At 38.6% G+C, this 16,661-nt stretch overlaps 1 protein-coding gene across 2 annotated transcripts in view; it reads right to left on the bottom strand.

Moving 5' to 3' along the window:
- The window catches only part of pde1cb (phosphodiesterase 1C, calmodulin-dependent b), a 110,481-nt gene that overhangs the window by 43,231 nt on the left and 50,589 nt on the right, over positions 1 to 16,661 (bottom strand). The window lies entirely within an intron of this gene.

Raw genomic sequence — 16,661 nt, 5'->3', positions numbered from 1 at the left:
GTAAAAGGTATTAAGTGTAGTTCTTAATGAAACTGAAGTTATTTTGTCAAAATTAGCATATGACTTCTTGAGTTATAGCTAAAAATATGTTTTGAGAGGTCACAGTGACCTTGATCTTTCACCTTTGACCAACAAAATTCTATTCATTCAGTTCATCCGTGAGTCCAAGTGGACATTTGTGCCATATTTTAAGAAATTACCTTCAGGGGTTCCTGAGATATTGCTTTTATAAGAATGGGACACACACAGATCAGTGCTCTCCAAGATGTCACTTTAGCTTACTTGTGTTGTTACATGTGTGAGGAGTAAAGCTTACGTATGTGTCCTAGAGAGCTGGAGGCTTTTGCACCCTCTCAACATCGGACTAGAATGCGTCTTTCAATTGGATTTCAATCAGCCTTAAATACTAAATACACTCAGCTTTTTATAACACTTGGGGTTATGAATGAATAAAATGTGAAAATAAAAAATAAGTTCGTCGGGACTTTAGTGATAGTTTTAGATAGCAGCACCTGCCTTGTTGTCGCTGAATGACTTTTTCCAGCCATAACAACAAAAACAGGACAGAGAATCCTGATCATTCAGCATTTCATCTGATGTTTGAAAGTGCAGAAAGTGGCAACTTTGTAAGTGCTGGCTCCAAATGGCAGCTGCTTAACAAATGTTGCCCTTGAGTTGTATTTTCAAAGAACTCAATATAATTACATTTCGTAATTTGGTCAATGTGTGTGACATTCAAAAGGGCAGAGTGAGGCAAAGAGTCTAGAAAATAAGGTGAATCTAAGCAGTCTAAACACAGGGTTGATGATACTAATTTCTAAATAGGCTGATCTACAGCTAAGATGTACAAAATAACAACCATGGCAGAAGAATATATGAGACATAAGATGCTCAGTGTTTAGTGGGACTCCTTTTGCCATAATCGAATTTGACTGTCCTTTCATGGCTGACTTAAGTATGTTTGTTATCACATGTAGAAGACAAATAAAGATCCAGAAGCCCTGACAAGTGCAGATGTGGAGGTTATTGATGTATAGAGAGGGGGCTGGGCCCATATAACCTTTAACTGTACTTACCGTAAAGGTGGTCACATCCCTGAAGCAAAACGATAGCGTAGGTGACTTTTGAATAGTAAAATACACAAAAAAACGAACACACACACAGGTCAGCGAGCTAACTCAATGAAATAGGAAAGGGAGATAAAATAACGCTTTCAATTAGATTATCTTTTGACTCTAAGCCAGAGCACCAACATAATGCCCTGGGTCTATCAGAGATTATTACAGCAGTAATCCAGACATTGTGATATGCCTATTATTGCTGCCTCAGTGTTACTTTGACAATGGGAGCAGGTGTACCAACACACAAACAAAGGCTGTATCCCAAATATTGTGTCCTACCCTCTTAAGCTGCATTACCTTGGCGGTGTTATGGGGAAAAAGATATGCTAAATGGAACCACATGTAGAGATAATTCTGCTGAATTCTGAAACACAAAGGACCTTTAGAAATAAACAAAGAGAGGGAGGGGACATGATATCACAACTATCTGTGTCCTTGTCCGCGTCACACACACACACACACACACACAAGCATACCGATCGATAGATAAACACTGAAAAGTGGTGCACTGTGGTGAGTGAGGTCATCACCGGGCTGTCCTTCAACCCCTGGACAAACAAGGACATCTGAGTGCACTTTGTTTGGTAACAGGCCACCTCTCACAACACATAGGGAAGGACTTGCAACCGCCACCTTTATTCGAAATGAGCCCTTATTCACTCCTGTTGAAGTGCCTCGTATATGGGTTTCTCACTGTTTCAACAACCATAACGGTCCTTGCTGAAATATGAAATACCAAATTTATGCTGAACTTTCTGACAGAATCCATTGCAAAGCCCATTAAAAGATCCTTTTGAGCTGATAATTTGTCCTTGGGCATTATGTACACAACAGGAAAGGGTTAAACACAAATCCTGTTATAAGCTCTCAACTCAACTTGGCCAGCACCACAAAGAAGAGGGAAATGAGGTAGAACAATAAAGTTACTGTTTCCTAGCTGATAAACTAGAGGGAGAGTACAAATTAGAACATAAATAATTAATAGAGTAGTTTAATAATTTACTTTGTAAATCAATCTATTTTCCTCTTACATTTATAATTTCACTCCTGTATATTTCAATGTCATCTTTGCCTTTTTACTTGATTATAATACATATTTAATTATTCATCTATTTATCATTTATCTTCACTTAATGAGATTTAAATGCCTGAGCTCCAGTGAAACTGTGAGTTTTTTTTTTCTTGGTTAAGTTGCTTTGTTGCAGCAAAATGTCTGATGAAAGACACCCTAAAAAAATACCAACTTTAACACTTATAAATGGATTTTAATGATGTATCTTGATTTTGTGGATACATGCACTGCTCATTTGTAGCTGGCCCAACACAGACAACAAGAGATTAAAATGACTACATAAATACTGTTTATATGAGCCAAAAAGAGCAATAAAGTGACTGAAAATAAAGTATATTCAAAGCAGCAGCATCTTTGACCCATGTTTCACCACTTTAAAAAAATCTATTAGTATGCAAAGATGAGTTGTACCACTTTCTTTTCAGATGACTTTACTCTAATTGAGACCTGCCAATCAGGTGTGCATTGGAGTTTGCACTGTATATTCTCTTTAGATTTATTCAGTAATGACAGAGGGAGATATCCATCCCTAAATTTTCCTCAAGAAAATACAGTGCAATGCAGAGCAATACATTTCACGCTTGGGCTATTAAAGGATTTTTTCTGGCCCTGGTATAGTCTTGCTCTTGTACAGCTGTGGGTTATAAATGTGCCGTTAAAGGCAGCTCTGAGTTCAGGTCTATTCTCTAGAGGCGTCACACCACAAACAGAGGTAAATAACTATAAAAAAGGCAGGAACAAAAAGTAGACAAACCACAAAAGTAATTCTTGACATTTACTGTGGGCCAAGACAATGCCTACAGTATCATAACTCCCTGCTTGCAAAAGACTGTAAAAACACTTTGGAAGATGTTCCATCCATTCCAAACTTTACCCAAAATTGTAATTTAAGGATTAAATGGCACCAAAAATTTATATTTATAAATTTATATTTTCTTTGGGTATTTTTGGTGACCTATTTTGGCATTTTTTCATTTATTCTTATATGTTTTGTAGAAGCTTGTTAGTGCACCTGGTTGTTGTGATGTCATTTGATGACACATTGGTTTTGAGCAGAGTCGGGGTAAAAACAATATCCAAAACGCAAGGTGTGTTTTTTAGGGCATCTTTATCAAACATGCTGCTGATGAAGAAAGACAACAGAGCGGACACAGACAAGGAAAGAGAAACAGAAAGGCGAGGCAAGTCAGTGAGTGTATACTAAGGTGGACAGTTAAAGTAAGACTCTATGAAGGCAAAATGTTAAAGCAATTCTGAAAAAGATAGTTGATTTTTAAGTCTTATTTTCAGGTTGTCGATTGGTAAATTATACAGGATTTAATAAGCCCTCCTTCAGTGGCTTTTGATCAGTGTAAGCACCGACACTTTAAGCTATACCATGTTTTGCTCTGTTTGCACTTTACTAAAGTTTAACATTAACATTTTGTTTTTACAGCTGATAAGAAGCTGATTGCTCTAATTAAAGTCCATTTTCCATCAACAGGATGCTTTTACCTTTTACCTGCTATTTTATCTTTCCAAATGTTTACATGCCACAAAGAAGTAGAGGAAAAAGTAATTCCACCAAAACTAAACTGTCCCTTTAAGCAATCTATAAAGGCCAAATGTCTCCATCAAATACAAGAAAAACTAAACTAACTTGCTAAACTTAGCATTCATTTTATGACTCAATTAAGCTTCATTATGTTCAGCAGGAGCAAACAGTAGCATGGAGATGAGATGGATTGCTGAGACTCCATCTTTGTGTCTTTGCTTTTTCCCTGGAAGGCCACCTATTTACCTCTGATTGTCAGACTGAGAAAGGAGGTATCAGTTAGACAAAACCAGGTCTTAAATTCTTTAAAACACCTGTCTTAATGTCAGTCAGTTTTATGACATAATCAATTTAACAAAATAGCCTATTTCTGTATCTATGGGTGTGCAAATAGGATTGCACATGTGGAACACAATAACAGAAGTAATAGCACATCATATTGTTAACTGGCCCCATTCACTCTGTGGGATACAAATGGAGATATATAATGACTCTCTCTGCACCAAATCAGTATTTGTCACAGTGCAATTCTTTTTTATAGGTCCAGTGACTGAGGACCCCTATGGTACCAATACCATTCCACTACTTGTTACTGACACTTTATTTTAACCCCCACTATGTAGCATCCTTTGGCAGTTTATAAACAACTGCTTGGTTATAGTACATTACACTCGTTATCACACTACAGTGTAATGTATAGTTAGATTTAAGTTTCACGTAGATACAAAGGTATCAATGGGAATGTCAGCTGAACAGTAACAGTACAGAAATGCCAAACTAGTTCTGTGTCAACATTACAGGGGTTGTCCTCTACTGAGCACTAACAAGTTTAATTTTACATTGTTAAATGTTCCACTCAGTGTGTTTCTTGGCCACAATTCTATTAAAACTCAAATCTAAGGGATTTGTATGGTTTGTTTGGTTAACTTTGTGTTTATCTTCAAAGAAAAGTGACTGTTGGCAGGGTTAGGTTGGATTTTATAACATCCCAAATATTGCTGATTTTTAAGGTATTTGACTCAAAAGTCCAGTATTGGTCCCTAACCCTATAGAAGTGGTAAGGTTGTACTTGATTTATCATTTTTTTTAAAGATACATGATGTGACTGAAAGTTCTGAAATACATCTTCTAAGTGGACCTGAGTTGAGATCTTCTTTTGTCAAACTTCTATTTCCAAGATCACAAATGAACCTTCAAGTTCAACATGTCTTCCAAGAGTTTTTGACTAATTCACAAACAGTTCTAAGAGAAGGGAACTTAGTGTTGTTGGCAAATACATTAATAAACACTTCAGTGTTTATACTGCATATAATTGCTGAGTAGTGGGGGTTAAACTGTTATACTTAAATAAATACATTAAAGACATTTTAAAGCCATCAAAAGCTCTTGATGCACCAATAAATCTGAGCTTCATTACTATTCTAAAATTGTATATACTGTGCCTGCAGTTGTACTAGATTTTAAAAATTCAGCTTTTCAAGCAACATAATGGTCCAAAAGTTGCAATCATTTTCCATTTGAAAAAATCATCTGTATCTAATTTTGCAGAATTCATACATTGTATTTCATTATTATTATTTATAAAAAAAAGTAAGAGCCTCCAGCATGGCGAGATCTAATCATTTCAATATCATGTTGTGATGCATCATACTGTAACTCTCCAGCTTACTTTGTTCAATAATTCAAGAGAGGAATTAAAAACACTCTGAAACTTGGCAGGAGAGCTAAAACCTACTGTGTTAACATATTGGCCAGGACTTGGATTTAACGTGACAGAGGAAGTGTACAGTATGTGTGACTGATGCACTTGAGGCTTACAGTATGAAATCTTTATGAATCTAAATGTGTAACAGTGAACCCGTGTACTCAATGTTTATTTTCTAGAAAGGATGTTTAGTCCAGCATGTCCAAGCGTTAAAAAAGCTGTGACAGAAAACAGAGACTTAACTGCGTCAATGCAGTGATACCCAGCATTCCTCTTAGATTAACATGCAACAAAACACTGGTAGGTTCGGTCGGTTTATTCACATCTTCACACATTTATACACAAACAGCAGCAGACTAGTGAAGTGTTTATTAATCTTTCCGTGTTTGACAAAAGAGCTTTCAACCAAGTGACAAACAGCATGTTTCACTTTACGATGCCAAATCCTTCACTGTCCACTGTTTACATAACAGCTAAGCAGCAACAAGCTGCAAAGCATCACATCACCAATCAAGCCATTATCTATTTGGCTACCAGCCAACAGAGGCTGAATGCTTAATAAAAAATACAGTTCACTTACTGCTTTTAATTTACTGTTTTGATTTACATGAATGACACACCACCCACCGCCTACTAGTCCAGAAAACATGCCTACACACATAAAACAAAGCCTTCACATCCAGTGTCTACCATGATGTACTGCATAAGGACATGTCTGTTCAAGTGTCACCAGGTCTCCTAAAAATTACTTTTACCGGTATATACAACTAATTTGCAACAGCTTATACGTTTTGGGGGACACATAATTCCATTAACATAATGAGAAATGCTTTAAGTATCTGGCAAATTGCAGGAATGTTAATACTGAGGCATCAGTGAAATGTACACTGACAATATTTCATTTGTTCTCTACCGAATTATCTGATCTTGCAATACAATATATAATTCTAGTAACCATAGAATTATTTAACTTTTTTATGGTTATGTTTAGGCAGTGGTAGCACTTGGTTAGGGTAAGGGAAAGATTATGGAAAGAGAAAGTCTGGGTCTTATCACTGTTTTTCATCGAGCAAAACAACTGTCATTTATTTTCATTTGTTGAGAGCGGGTCTGTTTGAAATATGTCAGGGAGTAGTTCTATTCAGTATATGGGAGTTATGGACAAGGAAGGAGCTGTTAGATGAAGAGCTGCAGGCGACAGGGCAGCACACCTCCAACTTCTTAGTGAGATAATTGCTTTTCCCTCATTAACTTTATCAGACTCCCTATAAGCATTGGGTTTAAATCCGACGTATTACCAAATAGGTCAATTTAACAGCAAAACCTCTCGTCAGTCAGCTCTCCTAACTCTTGTGAAGTGAAATGTTACTCTTGTTACCCTGTGCTGCGGCTCTGCTGCCGGCCTCACTGCTGCATCGACAAAGTACTGATTTTTACAAAAGCAAAACAACGGTGGAGGTGGCTGGCAGGTAATGTCATCGGTGTACACCCGACCACCGTGTAACACCAGGAACACCAACTACTGCGGCAGGTCTACTGGACACACACATTCTCCTACTCCTACCTCCACAGCACTGCAAAGCTCAGTATACAAAAACATTGCCTGTATCAATCTAATGCATTCTTTCTGGCTTTATCGAGCTGCTTCATAGCAAGACAGTCCATTTTGTAAACATGGTCTTTCACATTGGTTATGACAGAGAATGAGGGCCACAGAAGGTATTTGAATACACTATATGTGAGGTCTGCGACTCCAACTGGGACCAAAATGACTAGGTTAGCTGGAGATGAATGAGGTGAGGTGATAGATCGCTGAATGGAAAGAAAAACAGACGCAGCACTCAAACACACATACACAGATGGCTGCTGGGCATCACACATGAGTACACACATTCAGCATACAAAACACTAGAGGATGGGCAACAGCCTCATTCTCACACGGTGTGACCAAATATTTTCTCTCCATCTGAAATACACAAACAGACACTAAATAATAGCAACGCATTACTGCTCTATCTCTCATCTACCTGCCTCCGTCCTGGGGTAATACCCTTTGGACAAACAGCCAGCAGGAACCAGGGTAGAGGTGGGTTGGAGGAAGGGGGGATATAAACAACCAGATTAAGGAGACAATCTGCACCATAAATCTGCAATATTATCTGCTGCAGGCAGCAGGAAGGGGAAGCCTTGTGAGCGTGGCTGGCACTAAGAAAGCCTGTGACGTGTATGTTCTCATCTCCGCCGTAGTCTTAACTTAGGAGAAAAGCCTATCATTTAGGCTTTGTAATCAATCTTCAGAATTGCAATACACTTAGCTCAATAATGTCCTCCTGAGGTAGCCAAAGAGGGAGAAAATAATCAGTGTGGAAGCCCTTTGCCGCAGGATGAAAATGCAGCACTTGTGCATATACTATACCTCTTGTGATGTCACTTTAAGATAGACGGGGGAAAAAAATCGATTTGAGAGTGATTTGCCTTATTGTGTGCAGCTATTGAGGGGTATTGTTTAGCCTGAATGGAAAATGCATTTCACATCAGCATGTATGTGTGGCTGTTTGTCCACACATGTTGTATATGTCTGTGGAAGAGTTGCATGTGTGCAGGTTTTGTATATCAGAGAATGTGTATCTTCTCTGATTTTAGTTTGCGAATGTGTACTCATGCACAAACTGAAGGGTGTCTCTCAGCACCTGCGTAGTTTAGAAAACTGTGACGCGGAGTGAATCATGCTAACTGAGGCGGTTACCTCTCTAAAGAAAGGAGCACCTGATGCAGAGCCAAGGAGGAGAAAAGGGGAAAAAGAGAAAAAAAAGATCTTTTGAAGGCTATGTAATTAGCCCAAGCTTGGAGATTCATTTGAGCCGGGCAATTACCCCTCTAATCATCAGGTAGTATAGGAGAGAGGAGGAGATGGGGAGAATGGAAGAAAAAGGAGGGAAGTGGAGATTGGAGGGAGAAAAAAACAGCTAGAAGGGCATAATCAAAAGTGTATGTGTGCTGGAAACAAATAGGTAGGAAATAAAAATACAAAATCACTAGAATCAATAGATTTACTGCTGCATTGGGCTGTATAACACACAGGATGTGGACTTGAACAGGGACAGGCATGGTAACACAGCCCAAAGCCAGCCACTACTCAACACCACACCTAGAAAACAATTACAGAAGAAAAAGTTAGTCATTAATGGCTGAAATTGTGGTCTCAATCTCTCTCAGACTGAGATTAGGAACAGATGTCTCTGCAAAATGTCATAACAGCTCCACTGACCAAGCTATTGTAGATGCTTCTGGCTAAAATACTCACCTGTACAGGCTTTACAGCAGCAGAACAATGAAGTCACAAACAACCCTTTGGAAATGACCATATTTCCATATATGAATATTAAGTGAAGTAATCAGTTATAACTGGTAATGATACTACTTTTTCTACACCATGCAATACTTTGTTGCATGCAAATCATAAGCAATTTCTTTAAATGATAGTTTGTTTCCTTGCATTGACAAAAGACTAAGTCCTCGAAGACTTCTGTCATATGTAATGTAACGTGTTCACTGTCATCGTGTCAAGTCTGCGAGGGCATGAGACTGCAAGGCAATTTTAGCTGCTGACAGACAGGCCTAAAAACTGCAATATTAAAATGCATTTGGATTCCCTCTATAGCCAGCCAAGAAATTACTTACACATTCATAATAAGGTCTTTTTTTCCAATTGGAAAAACTAGTTGGTCACAATCATATTGCAATAAATTGTGGGTAATTATATCAGTGAAATCAGCAAATTCTGTGAGTCTGCAAGAGCAGGGAGGTCTAGATATTTGGATGCAGGCAACGAGAGAGAGAGATAGACTTCCTGATTTAACTATCGCTTAATTTCATATAGAAGAACATTTAATAGTATAACTGATGTTTTTCTGCTGTTGGTTTTGTGTATATTACTGGAAGATGTCTTTTTATATTGTCTTTATAATCCCATGTGCTATGAGCTGAATGTTTACAAACAACTACAAACAACTACCTTCCTAAATACTTTTATGATAACTACAAATACTAAAACTATAATATAATAAGTAACTGGTAAACTTTTGACGTTTTTTGCAATAACCAGTACTCGTGTGTGAGATTTGTAGTATGAATCAGTATTAAAAAAAAGAGTTGTGCCCTAAGTGAGCGTGAAGTCACATCTGCGCTTCTAATTACTATTTTTAATTGATTAACAGCATGCATCATCTTTATGTCTTAATTCATTATCTGAGCATATAATCATCTTTATCGCCTGCTTTGATTTCTTGTGCTTACTGCTCAAGAGATGATTATTTGTTTGTTTTACAAGAAGTGATTGTATTTGTTCTGTAGCCAGCTAACACAAGTGTGAAACCAGTACTGCACTGTTGCCCCAAATGAATCATCTCCAATAAATAGCCCAATAGCTCGGGTGACTGACAAATGGCCCCAAACCACTGAAAAGAGAGACAGAGAGGCTCGGGTAATGGCATCTAATGGGCTGTTCTTGAAAGGCAGCCAATGCCTGGAAGATCTGCTCCCTGATTACTGACATTAACCAAAGAGTTCAATTTTCCCTCATGACTCTCAGCCTGACAATATCTGTCCTCCTATCCATTTCTCTTGCTCTTTTTTCATCGCTCTGTCAATGTGGTGATTTTTCTCATTCACTGTTTCCTTTGTTGACATTTTTATGCAAATATTATTTCCAAGAATGAAATTACTGCCATGCTGTACTACATGGACCAACAGCTACCTATGTATTATCCCCAAACAAACAGAAACACTGCAACACAAAATGTCGGTCCTGCCCAAACAAACAAATTAACAAACACAGATTGAGTGTCTGAAGACTGGAGCAAAGTGGACGAGACCAGGCTGTAGATGCCTGAGTCATTACTGCCTCTGAAAACATGTACTGCAGCCCTGCAAAGCTTCCAAGACTGCGATCCCAACAAACACAGCATCCCTGGGAGCAGGAAAGGAGACACAAAAACTCTCACATAAACACACGGCAAGGGAGTTGGCAACTGGGCAGACTACACAAGGCCATTTAAGGCTGGAGGCTTGCCTGGATCAGATGGCAGAACACTTAAAGCTTTTTAAAGCTGAGCTACAAGGAGTGACCACTGTGGCATATTTACAGGCTTAAGTGAAAGTCTGTTTCATTAAGTGCAGTATTCAGGCACCTGTCAGGGGGCACAAAGACATACACAAACCAACTACTTGTTGCTTTGTCTGTGAATAATCACTGTAAGTAGTGGTGCTTTGGTGATCAGTGGCTTTGCCAATTGAGCAGAGATTTGTCAAAGATGTTTTGAATAAACCATTTGCTGAAACAATCTCCACAGGTTGAAGGAGTAGGAGCAATACTCACGTTTCCCCAACCTACACAGTAGTTCCTTAAATTGTTTTAACACATTTTATTCAACATACATACAAAAAATAGAGGCATATAAACTTTTTATATTATGGCAAAAACAGTAGCTATAAACAAGGCAAATACGCACAGAAATGTAAAAAGCAAAATGATAAATGTTAGTGCTACAGTTTCATTCTAGATTTCAAAAGAGTGAGATTAAAAGAGAAATAGCTATAAAAAACAGCAGCCAGTCACTAAAAGCTTCTTAGCCTTTATAAAAAACTAAAACAAAAGCAGAAGAGCAAGAAATGTCTTAAAAATGTGTTTTTCTGCTCAAACATGCTGCAACTACTTGCATGTCTGGCTACCTAGCTTACTATCTATGGTAGTAATCTTACCTGAAGTAGCATTTCATTATTTTGTTGTTACATTCAACAAAAAGCACTGTTTATGGCCGAGTCTTAGTAGATAAAAGCGTAGGTATCGTACATTGTCTGGGATTCTGGTGAGTGGTAATAACTTGTCTGGGTTGTATTTTCCAGATCCATAGCATTAGTTCAAGTCCCCCCAACAAATTTTCTGTGAATCTTATTTTGCAAAATGAGGACTGGTATTCCACACAACTATAAATACAATCCTGGTAGTCAAACACTGATATTATATTTTTTTTTTTTGTTCACCAAAAAGTAGTCAAATTTAAATGTACTGAGTCTAACGATACAGAACCTAGCATATAAAAAGCTGACAAAGTGTAAGTTCTTAGACCGGTTAATGTAACTCATTCCCCAAGGTGATTAAAACTCCCAAAATACATAGAACATGACCACAACAAGGGTCACAACAAGTTTGAATATCTGTAGGTGGAATGATCTTCCAAGGCTCCAGAAAAACAAAGAATAATTACTGCCCTTCCTGCAAATGCCATATAGAACAGGAAAAGGCTACTTTGTACAAACATAATTTTCTTATTAATAAATAAAATATAAAATAATAAAATTATCTGCAATTAAGTTTAAGGGTCAACAAAAAGAGTGCAAAAAAATGAAAAGTGGACTTATTTGCACGCAAACAGTGACACCGCACAAACAGAACAAAAAACAGATTTTGAGTGTCAGAAGACTGGAGCAATGTGGACGAGACCAGGCTGTAGATGCCTGAGCAGGCTGAGTCATTACTGCCTCTGAAAACATGTATTGTAGCCCTGCAAAGCTTCCAAAACTGCAATTCCAAAGAAATACAGCATCCCTGGGAGGGAGAAAGGAGACAAAAACTCTCACATAAACACACAGACACAGACACAACCTCAATGGTGTTGGCAAAGACTAGACTACATAAGGCCATTTAAGGCTGGAGGCTTGCCTGGATCAGATGGCAGAACACTTAAAGCTTTTTAAAGCTGAGCTACAAGGAGTGACCACTGTGGCATATTTGCAGGCTTAATTGAAAGCCTTTTTCATTCAGTGCAGCATTCAGGCACCTGTCAGGGGGCACAAAGAAACACACAAGCCATCTACTTGTTGCTTTGTTTGTGAATAATCACTGCAAGTGGTGGTGCTTTGGTGATCAATGCTTTTTTTTGTCAACACAAGAGTAAGTGCTGTTTTTTTCTCTCTTGGCAAGTGGATCAAATTGCTCTCTGGCACACTCAGAAGCAAACGATTAAGCAGAGATTTGTCAAAGAAGTAACACATTTTGAATCGACTGAAAACCCATCGCCTTAACAGGGACCAGCCAATCACAGCTTGGCAACCATTACTAGGCAGGGCAGGTCTGGCGAACCTTCTCCACATGCTGAAGCAGTACTATGAATCTTGGAGGGCGAAGTCTTTTTTGCAGCCTCTCTTTAACCAAAACCAGAAAGTGTAATGAATTAAAGAATGTTTTTGTCTGCTCTAACATAAACTGCAAACATCAGCATGTCTGGCTGACAACCCTCATCCAGCATTACTTGCACGGCAAAGAGTTAGGGCAAAAACATGTTCTACCCAAACACGCGAATGCAAATGACAACACCTGACCTAGCTGGCACAAACACGCATCCACAGTGAGCATACTTAACATGCGTTCTTACGTACAGGTGGAGGTAACAAAGTCCTCAAAGGGGCGATATTGAGAGAATCAGAGCGTTTCCATGAGTTAACAAACATTGTATCTGTGAAGCAACCTACAGCACAGAAGGAAGACAAAAATAATTAGATGAGGAGGGAAGAGGTGAAAAAGAAGTTAGCTTTCTCTGGTTGTTTCATGTTATAGCGCTTCAACGCTCAGACTGCAGCTCACGCTTGTGTTGCGTTACAATTTTCAGGTGACACATTCCAGAACGCAACAACGCATGAAATCGATCTTGCGTTCATGTACTTGAGTGGACCGTGTTTCTGCCCTGAGCAACATTTGCAGACGACATTATTTTGTGGTTATGTAAAAAAAAAGCCCTGCAGCAACTCCTGCCAGACTTAATACTGGGGACACTGGACTAACTGAGAATTACACTTCCCAAACACAACAGTTATTCTTCCTCCTCAAACTCTGTTGTGCCAGTAAAGCTGAAAATAAGAACAAAACTGCAATAAACCCACTTCTGGCTGCTTGTGGTGTCAAGCTAAGCACAGGGTCATGTTAGAATGAAAAGCATTCTTGATGCATTCTTCCATATCACACTGACATATTTTCTTCTTATTGTACTTATAATACTATGTCTAACCACTTCTGCACTGCAAAACAACATTTCTGTTTCTTAACTTCCATGTCTTTTACAGGGTTCATCAGCTGGTGAGGATGCTGACTATTTGCTGGGACATGCAGCTTAACCTCAATGTTTTAGCGTACATGATATCATGTATGTAGCAATCAAAAGCATATTTAAGACTTATTTACAGGTTTCTCATTTTGAAAAAAGTCAGTCAGACACAGCGTTTCCAAACAATTCATACAGCTACTTTTAGCCTATTTAGCTATCTAGAGACAGCTGATAAAATCTGTCAGCCACGGTTGTCATTTCAGCCATCTCAGCTGGCAAAATTGACAGCTGCAGGCTAGAATCAAGAAGCCTGCTTTTGTCTAGTCCAGTCTCAAGGTCTATCTGATATCGTCATGTTGTTCCTAGAACATCGTGATTAATGTTTCTCCAGGATCAACATTTCTGATTACAAGAAAGTGACAAAAGCCACTGTTCTAGGCAAGCCATTATGGCTTCATGATTGGAGTACAAGACTCTCATCCAGGAGATTAAGGTTTGTATTCTGCTTGTGACATATTATTATACTGTTCATTTATGATTTTTGCACTAAGTTCATTTATTATTTTACGTTTCTTTTAAGTTTTCTGTCACAGTTTGGTTAGGTTTAGGCAAAAGAAATATTTGGTTAGGTTGAGGTAGCAATAATACTTGAATAGGTTTAGGTTTAGGCAAAGCTGTGAGATTACAAAAACATAATTGCAATGATGAACCACACCAACACAGCAATAATGGATTGGGTCAGCAATCAAGGACCCATCGTTTCAGAAATTATGAATTCAATTAGTAAATCTTCCACTTTTATCTTTGTAAACCACATACTGTATGTGCTGTGTGAGAATGAAAAGTTTGACAGGCATAGCAACAGTAACTAAGCGGGCGTGGCTTAGCAAATATTGAAAGAGAAGAACAGAGCACAAAAGTGACCATACAATCAAAAACGATAACAGGCAAACTGTTTTCCGACAACCCCCACCAAACCCACATAAAAACACACAAACAAAGGCCTACACAGACCTTTCTTCACAGTCTCTCTTCCATTTCTCTTAACTCCTTTCCCAAACAAACAACACTCACACAAACACTCCTCTCTCCCATCCCTCCCTCTGAGAAGAGGGCTATCTCTCCCTCCATCTGCATGTGTGAGGGGTTGTACTGGTGTGTCAGTAATGACAATGTCCCAGTGTTCCTCTCTGCCAATTAGCCCGGCCGTAATTACACAGACACATATGGAGCTGTCAATCACCCGGCTCCTCCACACAGGAACTCACCCACCCAGCACAGAGAGCGAGAGAGACAGAGAAGCAGCGGCAGAGAGAGAGGAGAGAGAATGAGCGTTTCCAACAGCTAGCTCTATACTGCTCCAAACGACCACACGCTGTGCCAATAAGTAGCATGAGGAGAGTTTTGTTCAATTATTCTAACTGTGCGGCAATCCCACAGTTCACAGGAAAATGCCATGAAACCACATTAGAGTGGCTCTTCGGCAACCTATTTTTGTTTTGAGCTTCATTTGCGGAGCACTTACAATTTTCTGTTTACTGAGTCAACGCGATTTTTGTTGATGCGTTCTCCAGATTGTAACCGGACCAGTTGTTGATTGAGGTGATGTATTGTACGTAGAAATAAACTGTCTTCAAGGCCTTCAAAGATGCCAGTGTTCGAAAATTATAATTAAAAACTTGTTGGAAGATATATAAGTAAAACAAAACTGCAAACATGCTATGTTGTAGGGCACATTTACCATCAATGTCACCCTTAAGGCTGGTGATGTTCTCTATTTTTGTCATTGTCAGAACAACACGACTAAAAACCAATAATGAACTAATACCACTAAGTACTGTCTGTGTCGCTTTAGCCTGATATCATCTGTGCCACAGAGCTCTTTTGTTGTCCACATTATCCAAACTATTAAAAAACATCAGTGAGCCACACTGTTGTGACATGTGACATGTTCCTTCATTATGATGAGCATGGGCACCATAGTTTATTTTGAGGCAATCCCACATACACCATCCTGCTGCTGTAAAACTCACAAGAGCACCAAATGTGCATCAACCCACATCTAAAAAATAGTCAAGTCAAGTCAATTTTGTATATATAGCCCCAAAATCACATATCAAATTGACTCAGGAGGCTTTACAATCTATACAGTGTACGACACCCTCTATCCTTCGACCATCGCTTTGAATAAGGAAACACTACTCTTTGTCATTCCAGTGTGCTTTATCCTTTTTGTTAGAGTTTTTCCATCATCTTTGGGGAGGATGTTATAATAGCACAATTTAAATTCAAGGGTTGTAGCTGTTTCACAAAATAATGCTATGCATTGCAAGCTAAGGGGCGAGAGCCAAATCCTAATTATTCAAGCTCTCAAATGAGCAAAAGCCTTGGATGCCTCAACAGACCTTTACTGTTTTCTGATGTAATACAGAAAAGTCAGGAGCTGCTTTGTCACTGCTCTGGTCTGCAGAGGTATTGGTTATACTTTGTTATAGCATAGTCCCTGACAAACGCACTGTTTACACCTGTTTGCTGAAAACTAAAGTGACAATATGTTTGAGTAAATTACTAGGACTTTGAAAAAGTTGCCACAGTCAAAGCAGCAAAGTCAGAAAGAAAAATAAGAATCCTTATTTTATCTCACATAACACAATGTACAACATAGTGAAACTGGTTCTCTGCATTGAACCCATCCCAGAGGAGCAGCAGGCAGCCAATGTACAGAATCAGGGAACAACTCCAGAGAGAATTAACTGTGTGTTAAGAAACACCAAACCTCTTGTTGGTCTCAGTCTTTTTATGGAATTTGGTCTTTTCTGGCTACGAAAAACTGGTTGCCTCCAATCAGTCTTGGAAGACAGTAAAACATCTGTTCATTTTTGCCTCTGAATGTGATAAAAGTAGTGAAACTTGAATATAATCCGTTTATTCCTACATGATGTGCACTTGAGTTTTGTCAGGTATAAACATGTTAGAGCTGGGAGTTAAACCATTTACTACAAAAGCACCTGGCTAGTGTGATTTCTAAATCTGAATGTACACAAAACATCAGAATATCTTTGTTTTCTGTCTCATATGGCCAGATGCAAAAGGGGTCCTTATGCCATAAAACAGAGCAATACAGAAGCAT

The sequence above is a fragment of the Pagrus major genome, chromosome 21, assembly GCF_040436345.1.
Source record: "Pagrus major chromosome 21, Pma_NU_1.0".
Lineage (NCBI taxonomy): Eukaryota > Metazoa > Chordata > Actinopteri > Spariformes > Sparidae > Pagrus > Pagrus major.
The sequence above is the reverse complement of the archived record's forward strand: the minus strand, read 5'-3'. Positions and strand labels throughout refer to the sequence as shown.